The sequence below is a fragment of the Pongo pygmaeus genome, chromosome 6, assembly GCF_028885625.2.
Source record: "Pongo pygmaeus isolate AG05252 chromosome 6, NHGRI_mPonPyg2-v2.0_pri, whole genome shotgun sequence".
Lineage (NCBI taxonomy): Eukaryota > Metazoa > Chordata > Mammalia > Primates > Hominidae > Pongo > Pongo pygmaeus.
This window is the reverse complement of record NC_072379.2, coordinates 122,170,170-122,183,579: the sequence shown is the minus strand read 5'-3', so window position 1 is coordinate 122,183,579 and position 13,410 is coordinate 122,170,170.

Here is a 13,410-nt window from a genome sequence, read left to right as displayed (position 1 = left end):
AGTGTATAGAGGGAAATTTATAGCACTAAATGCCCACAAAAGAAAGCAGGAAAGATCCAAAATTGACACCCTAACATCACAATTAAAAGAACTAGAAAAGCAAGAGCAAAAACATTCAAAAGCTAGCAGAAGGCAAGAAATAACTAAAATCAGAGCAGAACTGAAGGAAATAGAGACACAAAAAACCCTTCAAAAAATTAATGAATCCAGGAGCTGGTTTTTTGAAAGGATCAACAAAATTGATAGACCGCTAGCAAGACTAATAAAGAAAAAAAGAGAGAAGAATCAAATAGATGCAATAAAAAATGATAAAGGGGATATCACCACCGATCCCACAGAAATACAAACTACCATCAGAGAATACTACAAACACCTCTATGCAAATAAACTAGAAAATCTAGAAGAATTGGATAAATTCCTCGACACATACACTCTCCCAAGACTAAACCAGGAAGAAGTTGAATCTCTGAATAGACGAGTAACAGGAGCTGAAATTGTGGCAATAATCAATAGCTTACCAACCAAAAACAGTCCAGGACCAGATGGATTCACAGCCGAATTCTACCAGACGTACAAGGAGGAACTGGTATCATTCCTTCTGAAACTATTCCAATCAATAGAAAAAGAGGGAATCCTCCCTAACTCATTTTATGAGGGCAGCATCATCCTGATACCAAAGCCGGGCAGAGACACAACCAAAAAAGAGAATTTTAGACCAATATCCTTGACGAACTTTGATGCAAAAATCCTCAATAAAATACTGGCAAACAGAATCCAGCAGCACATCAAAAAGCTTATCCACCATGATTAAGTGGGCTTCATCCCTGGGATGCAAGGCTGGTTCAATATACGCAAATCAATAAATGTAATCCAGCATATAAACAGAATCAAAGACAAAAACCACATGATTATCTCAACAGATGCAGAAAAGGCCTTTGACAAAATTCAACAACCCTTCATGCTAAAAACTCTCAGTAAATTAGGTATTGATGGGACATATCTCAAAATAATAAGAGCTATCTATGACACACCCGCAGCCAATATCATACTGAATGGGCAAAAACTGGAAGCATTCCCTTTGAAAACTGGCACAAGACAGGGCTGCCCTCTCTCACCACTCCTATTCAACATAGTGTTGGAAGTTCTGGCCAGGGCAATTAGGCAGGAGAAGGAAATAAAGGGCATTCAATTAGGAAAAGAGGAAGTCAAATTGTCCCTGTTTGCAGATGACATGATTGTATATCTAGAAAACCCCATTGTCTCAGCCCAAAATCTCCTTAAGCTGATAAGCAACTTCAGCAAAGTCTCAGGATTACAAAATCAATGTACAAAAATCACAAGCATTCTTATACACCAACAACAGACAGAGAGCCAAATCATGAGTGAACTCCCATTCACAATTACTTCAAAGAGAATAAAATACCTAGGAATCCAACTTACAAGGGACATGAAGGACCTCTTCAAGGAGAACTACAAACCACTGCTCAAGGAAATAAAAGAGGATACAAACAAATGGAAGAACATTCCATGCTCATGGGTAGGAAGAATCAATATCGTGAAAATGGCCATACTGCCCAAGGTAATTTACAGATTCAATGCCATCCCCATCAAGCTACCAATGACTTTCTTCACAGAATTGGAAAAAACTACTTTAAAGTTCATATGGAACCAAAAAAGAGCCTGCATTGCCAAGTCAATTCTAAGCCAAAAGAACAAAGCTGGAGGCATCACACTCCCTGACTTCAAACTATACTACAAGGCTACAGTAACCAAAACAGCATAGTACTGGTACCAAAACAGAGATATAGATCAATGGAACAGAACAGAGCCCTCAGAAATAACACCACGTATCTACAACTATCTGATCTCTGACAAACCTGAGAAAAACAAGAAATGGGGAAAGGATTCCCTATTTAATAAATGGTGCTGGGAAAACTGGCTAGCCATATGTAGAAAGCTGAAACTGGATCCCTTCCTTACATCTTATACAAAAATCAATTCAAGATGGATTAAAGACTTAAACGTTAGACCTAAAACCATAAAAACCCTAGAAGAAAACCTAGGCATTACCATTCAGGACATAGGCATGGGCAAGGACTTCATGGCTAAAACACCAAAAGCAATGGCAACAAAAGCCAAAATTGACAAATGGGATCTAATTAAACTAAAGAGCTTCTGCACAGCAAAAGAAACTACCATCAGAGTGAACAGGCAACCTACAAAATGGGAGAAAATTGTCGCAACCTACTCATCTGACAAAGGGCTAATATCCAGAATCTACAATGAACTCAAACAAATTTACAAGAAAAAAACGAACAACCCCATCAAAAAGTGGGTGAAGGACATGAACAGACACTTCTCAAAAGAAGACATTTATGCAGCCAAAAGACACATGAAAAAATGCTCACCATCACTGGCCATCAGAGAAATGCAAATCAAAACCACAATGAGATACCATCTCACACCAGTTAGAATGGCAATCATTAAAAAGTCAGGAAACAACAGGTGCTGGAGTGGATATGGAGAAATAGGAACACTTTTACACTGTTGGTGGGACTGTAAACTAGTTCAACCATTGTGGAGGTCAGTGTGGCGATTCCTTAGGGATCTAGAACTAGAAATACCATTTGACCCAGCCATCCCATTACTGGGTATATACCCAAAGGACTATAAATCATGCTGCTATAAAGACACATGCACACGTATATTTATTGTGGCATTATTCACAATAGCAAAGACTTGGAACCAACCCAAATGTCCAACAATGATAGACTGGATTAAGGAAATGTGGCACTTACACACCATGGAATACTATGCAGCCATAAAAAATGATGAGTTCATGTCCTTTGTAGGGACATGGATGAAATTGGAAATCATCATTCTCAGTAAACTATCGCAAGAACAAAAAACCAAACACCACATATTCTCACTCATAGGTGGGAATTGAACAATGAACACACATGGACACAGGAAGGGGAACATCACACTCTGGGGACTGTTGTGGGGTGGGGGGAGGGGGGAGGGATAGCATTGGGAGATATACCTAATGCTAGATGATGAGTTAGTGGGTGCAGCACACCAGCATGGCACATGTATACGTATGTAACTAACCTGCACATTGCGCACATGTACCCTAAAACCTAAAGTATAATAATAATAATTAAAAAAAAAAAAAAGAAACTGTGGTACATATACAGCATAGAATACTATGCAGCCATAAAAAGGAATGAGATCATGTCCATTGCAAGGTCATGGATGAAGCTGGAAGACATCATCCTCAGCAAACTAACACTGGAACAGAAAATCAAGCACTGCATGTTCTCGCTCATAAGTGGGAGCTGAACAATGAGAATACATGGACCCAGGGAGGGGAACAACACACACTGAGGCCTGTTGTCGGGGCAGGGGAGGGAGGGCATCAGGATAAATAGCTAATGCATGTGGGGCTTAATACCTAGGTGATGGGTTGGTAGATGCAGCAAACCACCATGGCACAAGTTTACCTATGTAACAAACCCGGATATCCTGCACATGTATCCCAAAACTTAAAACTAAAAACTAAAAAATAAAAAAATAAAAATGAAACCAGGATGATAACCCCCGTGCGGGAAAAAAAAAAAAAAAAAGAAATGTGAAGGCTGGTTTGTAATTTTTAGCAATTACCAATTCTGTATTTTCCCACTGTAAATTCCCAAACTTTCAGGTAAATGCATTGCTCACAATTTATATTAATGGCACTTTGGATAAAGCAGAAGCAATAATGGTATCTGCAGCTGGAGCAGACCAGTGTGGAGAAGGGAGAGACATCTAAAGAGGAGAGAGAGTGAGTCAGGAGAGAACATTATAGAGGAAGCAATAATTCGGAGCTGCATATCACCAGATAGATGTAATACCCAGCCTCATTATCCCTCAGAAATATTGCAAAGGGCACTAGACTCTTCATGTCAGTGAAATGAGGAATACAGTCAGTTTGATTCATACAAGAAACATTTACTGAACACCACCCTGTGCCAGGCATGTTCCCAGGCACTGGAAATACTGCACTGAATGAAGCAGATGAGCTGCTTTCATAAAGCTTGCATTCTAGTGGGAGGAGACAGACAAGAAATAAACAAGATAATTTAAGAGAATGACACATGGTGCAAAGTGAAAAAAAAAAAGAAAAAAAACAGAGAGACAAATAGAATGTGACTGGGAAAGCTTTTTATTTAATATGATCAAGTAAAGCACATCTAACCTTCCTCCTTCCTAAACTTAAGTTTAAATTTCTGTAATTGTGATAGTTTTTAAATATGCTCATAAATTCTTCTACATTCCTTCCTCCAAAAGATAAAAACTAATTATCTTCCTTTTAGTGTGGGAAGGACATCCTAATTCACTTCTAATGGAGAGAATATAGTGAAAGCATGACTAGGTCATAAAAGGCATTGTGGCTTCTTCTCTAACTCTGATTATTCACTCTGGGGGACACTTAGCTGTCATGTTGGGAAGACACTCAATCAACTTTGAGGAGAAGGCTTCGTGGTAAGAAACTAAGACCTTTTGCCAAAATTGAGCAAAACTGAAGCCTCCAGCCAGCAGCTACATATGTGAACCATCTTGGAGGTAGATCTTTCAGCTCCAGTCAAGCCTTCAGATGCCTGCAACCCTCACTGACATCTTGACTTCACCTTCATGAGAGACCTCAAGCCAGAATCACTCAACAAAGTTGTTCCCAAATTTCTGACCCCCACCCCTGCCCAAATACAATAAAATTTATTGTGTCATACTACTAGATTTTGAATAATTTGTCACACAGTAATAGATAACATGCACTGATATGTGGAATACATGGACAAAAACCAATTTCCAAGCACAAGGAAAGACAAGTTCAAAGGCTCTTGAAATGGCTACAAGTTTAGCAAATTTGAGACATTAAAATGAGGCCTAGAGGTGGAAGAAAAGATGTCAAGTCAGGCTGGGGAGAAGGGTTGTGGTGAAGAACTTGGGTTTTATTCTAAGAGAAGAGAATGGAGGTAATTAAGAAGAGAAACAATGTGATCAAAGAGCAAAGATTACTTAACTACTGTGTTAAAAATAGATTGAGTGGAGGTAAGAGGATGGCAAGAGCGGACAAGAGGAGATCATGAGGAAAGACGCTGTGTCAGAGCGCATTTAGAGGAAACGATAATTCAGAGCTGTATATCATCAGATGGATGTAATACCTAGCCTGATTATCCCTCAGAAATATTGCAAAGGGCTTAAAGGAAAGTCTGTCTCCTTCCACTAGAATGTAAGCTTTGTGAGAGCAGCTCCTCATCTGCCTTATTGAATGCAGTATTTCCACTGAGATGGTAGCAGTGGAATTGGAAAGAAGGTGAGGGAATCAGGATATACTTTAGAGGCAGAATATTTGGTTCATATATTAAAGGAAAGGGTTATGACAGTATGTTGGCTAAATATTCAGATTATTTAAGTAATCTAATAGGAGAGCTATAAGCTGATATAAGTCACAGTAACACGTGGCAAATGACCCTAAATATCATAGAAGAGGTAGATATAGTGTGGAGATATGAGGCTTTCTAGTCTTGGCAACATTTGAACCAAGACTGATTGTCTGGCCTTAGTATCAGAAGCTTAAAATCAGGTCCCAGACAAAGCTGAGGGAAGCTCAATTTCCTCATTACTCAGTCTCTCAGGATATCCTTTCTCCTACTGTCCTAAGTACTGGCCTCTGACTCTGGAGTGACCTCTTAGGCAGGACAGGTTGAGGTACATCTCTGCCTTTCTCTAGGCTCAGTCATGTATACCTATAACTTGTGAATTTTTCTAGAAAAACTTGGAAAGTCCATAGGATTATTTATAAATGAATCCTGAATTAATTTATCCTGGGCTTAAAAATTTGAAATGATGCGGCCGGGCAATGTGGCTCATGCCTGTAATCCCAGCACTTTGGGAGGCCGAGGCAGGTGGATCACAAGGTCAGGAGACTGAGACTATCCTGGCTAACAAGGTGAAAACCCATCTCTACTAAAAATACAAAAAATTAGCTGGGCATGGTGGCGGGTGCCTGTAATCCCAGCTGCTTGGGAGGCTGAGGCAGGAGAATGGCGTGAACCCCGGAGGCGGAGCTTGCAGTGAGCTGAGATCATGCCACTGCACTCCAGACTGGGCAACAGAGTGAGACTCCGTCTCAAAAAACAAAACAAAACAAAACAAAAACAAAACAAAAAAATGGAAATGATGCAATCTTAAGCCTAAGAAAATCTGAAAAACATATAAGATGCCGTTCACTTAAGCAAAACACATTACATACATTGAATTTCAATTTATTTCAGAGTTTTAATTCTTTGAATCAGGAAAGGATCCAGATATTGAGATAATACTACAAGATACTTGGACCTAGACATCTGGCTACAAATATCAGATGCCAAGTTTTCTGAATTCAAGAGACATTTTTAAATCAAATGCCAACATTTATCATTCAAGTACAATTTTCATTTTTAAGATAGGAATGCCTATAGATGAAGTGTGAACTTTTCTTTAAACATAAACTCTTTATTTACATCTAGAAATTCTTTGACTTCTATATAAAGCCGGGACTGCTTGTTTGTCTTTTTATTCCCTTGAACGTCACAGTTTCAGGCCCAGCTTCTAGGATGATAAGGAACCTAATCAAAGTAGGTAAGTCACCTTTTTTCACTGTATTAAGAACACAAAACCAATTGGTAGCATTTATAATTTTTATACATTAAAATTATTCTACCTAACAGCCAGAAAAAAGTTTTTTTTTTTTTTTTTAATTTTACTTCTACAAATAACAATAGTAGAAAGTGGTCCTAAGAGAGAAAACTTGGATGTCCTTTCTAAATGTCTTTAAAATAAGCTTAGATTGATTTTTTAAAACATAAACAAAAATCAAATATTTTGCCCTACAGCAGGACTCCTCAACAAATTGATATTCACAGAGAGTGCTTTGCTGTGCTCTGAGAATTTTAAATAAGTAATTAACTTAGTGAAGTCAGTATACATGTGGAAAATAACAACCAATGTCCAGAAGGTGATTCAAATACTGAGCACCTGTTGACTGAGTTGTTTCTAAGCCTCTTGACCAGAAAAGCTCAATTTTGGCTGCACATTAGAATCACCTAGGATCTTTGAAATATGCTGAATCCTGGGCCATAACCCAGACCAATTAAAGCAGAATCTTTGGAGGAGGGACCCAGTAATCCTTGCTCTTGTGGCTCTCCAAGTGATCTTGAGGGGCAGCCAAGATTGAACCACTGCTGCATGCATGATCAATGAAATGATTTGTTACCATCAGGATTACTTAGGTGTCTTCTGAATTTACATGAATCTTTTAGAGAACTGGAATTTAGAACTCGCTATGTGAGAAGGTCATTCTGTAAAGGGCAGAAGGAAGTTGGTACCATACATGCTTACTGTCAGTAATCAGGTGTGTGCCACGTGATTGCTTTGAAGAACTGAACAAAAACGACTCACCACTCCCTGAGCAAAGCTGATTCTCAACAGGTCAAAATTGCTTACCTATTATATTGTGCCTCTTAACTAAAAATAAGGCAGGATGTTGTCCTTCTAAGGACAAGGAAGGAGGAAGCTTAGTAATTACTTCACCTGTTCCACCATGTGCCAAGACACCTTTGAATCACAATAAGTGAGTGAATAAACACCAAGACACTCAGGAACTTGGCTTCCATACAAATCTCAAGGCTTCTGTAAACTTGTAATCATGGGACAACAGGGGGAGAATGAGATTGTTTCTAAATTGGGGAGAGGGAGGATCCAATCCTAACAGGAAAACCCCTCCCCTCCCCTTCCTTCCACTCCCCTCCCTCCTGTTTACATCTGAAGAACTACATATGGATAAGAGATGAAAGCCTCCTTTCCAAAGGAATACTTAAAAAGTATCTGAGGATAAAGGTTACAACCCCATTTCCTGTTTTTCTACAGTAATCCAAATTAGGATATGCTAATTGAGTAAATACAGATTAACAAATGAATGAGGGAATTTACTTCCCCCTATACCAGCAATGATTATATCTTTCGGCCTTTGCTCTATAACTACCCAATGCCTTCAAAATTATTATTCAAGGAGCACAGGTTAGTAGAGGGTTTTGCGTGACTGAAACTGGTAAACATCTGGGAATCCAGGTGCTCGACATTTAAATTCTCTGGCACAGAAGTGTTCCTTCATTATATGAAACTGTCACATTATTATTTTGCCCAATGATACCATCATTATCATATTCACTTGAGTGACAAAATGCCAAATTCATGCCTGTCAATTTTTTGCTGTGTCTTTCCAAATCAAAGAGCTTTTTCTTTTAAAAATCTATCAAATTGGCACAGTAGGCTCAGGCAGCAGACAGTAGAGTTTCAGTAATGATATTCAAAAATTATATGCCATTTTAGTCCATCCAAGCAGTTTATGCATTAAATCTAGTGTTGGCAAGATTTAGCCATTTAAAGTTGAATTGTTCTGAATTTAATTATGTGTATCAAGGCAAATATTTAAGCGTGAGAATTTCCATCACAAAAAATGATAAGAAAAAAATAAGCAATTTAGAAAAGAATAAAAAGAAATATTCTTATTTTATTAAGCTGCTAATCCATAGAATTCCAATTTATTTGAATGCACTAAAACAATGTGCTTGATTTTCACATATTTAAAAATGGTGTTTTGTCTGTACATATATTAATGCAAGTATAATTAGTGGAAATTACATGAAAAATAGTTATAGATGTTGAAAAGTCTCTCATAATTTAACAAATGATTTGGGAGACAGTAAAAAAAGCAAACCTAAAGGCAAGATACTTTACTTGTTAGGGGTTTGGAGTCTAGATTCAAATTACATTAGTTTAAATCTTGGTTTCTACTTACATATGAACTTGACAAGTTACTTAGCCTTACTTCAATCCCATCTAACTCATACATTTATTGTGAGGCTAGAAACAGACAATGTGTGCAGCGCATAGTAAGTGCTCAATACTGGTTAGCTAGTAATAACAGGGATTATTATATATTACATTATACATTACATTTTCTTGTATGATACTATACTGTTATGTTATAAAGTAACTATTTCCAGTTATAAGACTGGTAGATAAGAGGAATGAGTAGACAAAAGGTACCTAGATTTTAGTTAACATTGAACAGATATTTTAATAATATTTATGTGAATAAACCAAAATTTTCAGGATAGTGCAGCATGGTGAACTTGTAACTAGATTATTAACTCTTAGATAACTAGTTAATATCAATGAAACTGACATTACTAGACAGGATCTGCTTAGCTCAAGTAAAGATACCATCCAACCGCCCATCCAGACACAAGTAGAAACCTCTTGGGCCGTTGAGTTGCTTCCCATTTTTTCACCACTTCTCTCCCCCAGCCATTAACTCAGAACATTTTATTGGTTACATCTCTTCAAAACCTCTCTGAAATCTTCCTTCTTCCCTCATTCTCCTCTCCTGCCTCAATCTCTGCTCTTCCCCCATTCTCCTGCTCAAGTAGTCTCACATTTCTGGCTGAAGAGCTCTCTAACTTTCCTAACACAGTTGCCTCTCAGTCTTCTCTTCAGTCCATAGAAAGCCTTTATCTTTTCCCCAATTACAAATGGCTGACAAATATAATTCCAGCACAAGAATTAATTAGTTAAATGATATTTTCATCGTAGTTTTACTGAATTCCAAGGTTATTAATTTTCTGCATCCTGGTTAAATGTAGTATATGCTGTTAAATCCTCTCATTTTCCCCAAATCTAACAGAACAAACAACATATATGGGGAAGCCCTAGCTGCTAATGATTCCATAGCTCACTGTGAGTTATCACTGTGAGACATATTACACCATCATGAAAACAAATGCACTGGGTTATTGCTATGTATTCAAGAGGAGATTGCAAGACTGATGAAGACTAAGGTAGATGCCATGTCAGTTAAAAGCCTCATTGTAGGGTCTGACTGCCTCGTTCAAATCTGTTCTCTGTGGAGCCCTTCGGAAAGCTATTCACTGTTTTTACTAGAGAGACTATGGGAGCATCCATATAAAATGCTTAGCACAGTGTGTGATTTTTTTTTTTTTTTTTTTTTTTTTTTTGAGACTGAGTCTCACTCTGTAGTCCAGGCTAGAGTGCAGAGGTGCGATTTCGGCTCACTGCAAGCTCCACCTCCCTGCTTCATGCCGTTCTCCTGCCTCAGCCTCCCGAGTAGCTGGGACTACAGGTGCCTGCCACCATGCCTGGCTAGTTTTTTTTTGTTTGTTTGTTTTGTTTGTTTTTGTATTTTTAGTAGCGATGGGGTTTCACCTTGTTAACCAGGATGGTCTCGATCTCCTGACCTCGTGATCCACCCGCCTCGGCCTCTCAAAGTGCTGGGATTACAGGCATGAGCCACCGCGCCTGGCCAGTGCTTGTTATATTTTTAGCATCCTATAACTGGTACATCAAAATGTTGATCTTGTTCTGTGTCTCTGGGAGTGTGTGTTTGTGTGTGTGCACTTTAATTTCCCTTTCAAAGTTGATCTCCAAGGCAATTGCAAAGAAAAGATAAAACAGAAGAAGAGACGGGTAATTTTAAAGGGGTAGGATGTTACATATAAAGGCTTATAAAATCTAATTGCTATCATAAAGACTTCCTGAAAATTTCCATTCATAGTTTATATTTATCCATTTACTTAAAATCTTTTTAACAAATATTTATGGAGTATTTATTGTGTCTGCTGTCCCATGCAATAGAGGTGCTTCAGTGAACAAAGCAGAGTTCTTTTCCTGGCCTGTATCTTAGAAAAGGAAGATGAGCAATAAATAAAGCAATAAATATACAGTGTAACAGATGTGACACACGTAACAGAGAAAAGTAAAATAAAATAGGGGGCATGGGGAGTGTGGAATTTATTATTATTATTTTATGAAGACTGTGGGTCTCCTGCCTGGCTGACCTTCATTAGTTCCATAAGAGGATCAGATTAATCTGCGGATAACTGGATATTTCAAAACAATCAGGTGAGACTGAGCTAAAAAAAAAAGGATGAGGCTATCAGGGGGTGCACAGAGCAGACCCATAATTTTTTTGCATGAGGAAATTCTGAAAGTATAGCACTGTACAGATGTAATATGAAGAGGCGCTAAAGGGTATCAAAATAATAGAGCTAGACAGGAATTTAGAGATGTAAATTGAATACTGTAATCTAGGACTTCCTAACACAAAGTTACTTTTCTAGTAAGAAGATCTGAAAAGAGAGAATAAACAAAAGCCAACTCCAAGTTAGCATCATAATAGACATTTAAGAATTGCATTTGGTAACAATATGAAGGAATTCCTTTATTTAATATAGACTGATCTGATGAAGTCTTACTGTTAAGGTCTGTCTTAGTTTGTTTTCTGTTGCTTAAAACATAATACCTGAAACAGTATTTTATAAATAAAAAGAACTTATTTCTTACAGTTATGGAGACTGAGAAGTCTAAGATCAAGGGGTCACATCTTGTGAGAGCCTTCTTGCTGGAGACTCTACGGAGATCCAAGGCCTCACAGGACATTTCATGGTGAGGCAGATGAGTGTGCTAACATTCTAACTCAGGACTCTACTTTTTCTTATAAAGCTTCCAGTTCCACTCCCATGATAACCCATTAATCCATCAACCCATTAATTCATTAATTCGTAAATGATTTAATCCACTCATGAGGGCAGAGTCCTCATGATCCAACCACCTCTTAAAGGCCCCACATCTCAATACTGCCATATTGGGGATTAACTTTCAACATGAGTTTTGGGGAGGATATTTAAATCATAGCATCCTGCTTCTAGCCCCCTAAAACAAAAAATTTTCTCATGTACAAATACATTCATTCCATCGCCATAGTCACAGAGTTTTAATTCATTCCAGCACCAACTCAAAAGTCCAAAATCCAGAGTTCCATCTGTGAGCCCTAACATTACAAAAAAATTATCAACTTTCAAGATACAGTGGTGGTATACAGGCAAAGGGTAAGACATACCCATTCAAAAGGAGAGAAGTAGGCCAACAGAAAGAGGTAACACACCCAAGCAAGTCCAAAACGCAGCAGGGCAGGCATTACATCTTAAAGCTAGAGAAGAATCATTTTTTTACTTTATGTGCCACCTCCTGGACATATTGGAGTTGGTGTTGTGCCCCCAGGGCCTCTGGCAGCACAGCTCTTATGGCTTTGCTGAGTGAAGCCCACATGGCTGATCCCATGAGCTAGAGTTAAGTACCTGAAGTTTTCCTAGGCAGGCATTGCATGCTGCCTATGAGTTCACAGATTTGGGGTCCCAGTGGCAGCTCCACTCCTACAGCTGTACTAGGCATTGCCCTAGTGGGGACTCAGCAATGGCCTCATTCCCACAGCTCTGCTAAGAATTGCCCAGGTGAGGACTATTTGGCAGCTTCAACCACACATTTCTGCTTGGCATTACTCTAGCAGGGGCTCTCTTCAGTGGCTCTGCTTCTGCAACAAGTCTGCCTGGGACCCCAGGCTTTCCATGATATTTTGAAATCTGGGTAGAGGCTGCCACACCTCTATAGCTCTTGCTTTCTATAAGCCTGTAGAATTGGTACCACATGTACATTATCAAGGTTCATAATTTATACTTTCTGGAGCTGTACCTGGACCCCTTGAACCATGGCTGGGATGGCCACAGAGCACTGTGCTGGGTTTCATTGAGAAGGGTCTCAAGATGATCTTGGGCAGTGAGGTCATTGAGAGCACTCTAGGCCTGTTTCTTGAAATCATTCTGCTCCCCCTAGACCTTTGGGCTTAGTGATACGAGGGGCAGCCTCAAAGATTTCTGAAATGCCTTTGTGGTCTTTCTTCTGTTGTCTTGAAGACTATCACCTGGCTCCCTTCTTTCCACGCTGCTCTGTTTAGCAAATGTTCACTGGACTACACCCTTAGTTTCCTCTCCTGAACATACTTTTTCACTCTTTATGTGACAAGGCTAAGTTTGCCACATCTTTCTGCTTTGCCTCCATTTTAAGTATAAGCTCTGCCTTTAAATTATTCCTTTGGACACAGTTCAGCCAATTTATTTGCCAGTTTACAAGAAGGATAGGCTTTGCTCCAGTTTTCAATATCTTGTTCTTCACTTCCATCTGAAACCTCCTTAGAATGGCTTTTACTGTCCATATTTCTATCAGCATTCTAGTCATGACCACGTAACGAATATCTAAAAAGTTTCAAACTTTCCCCAGTCTTGTCTTCTAAGCCCTCACGATAATCCAGGCCCTTTCTAGCCTGCTCCTCCAAATTCTTTCAGCCTCTGCTCATTGCCCAGAGTGCCCAAAGCCACTTCTACATCTTCTGTAGGAAGATAATTCCAGGCAGAGGAGCAGCAAGTGCAATGTCACAAAGACCAGAACATATTTGGATTGTTTGGTGAACAGGAA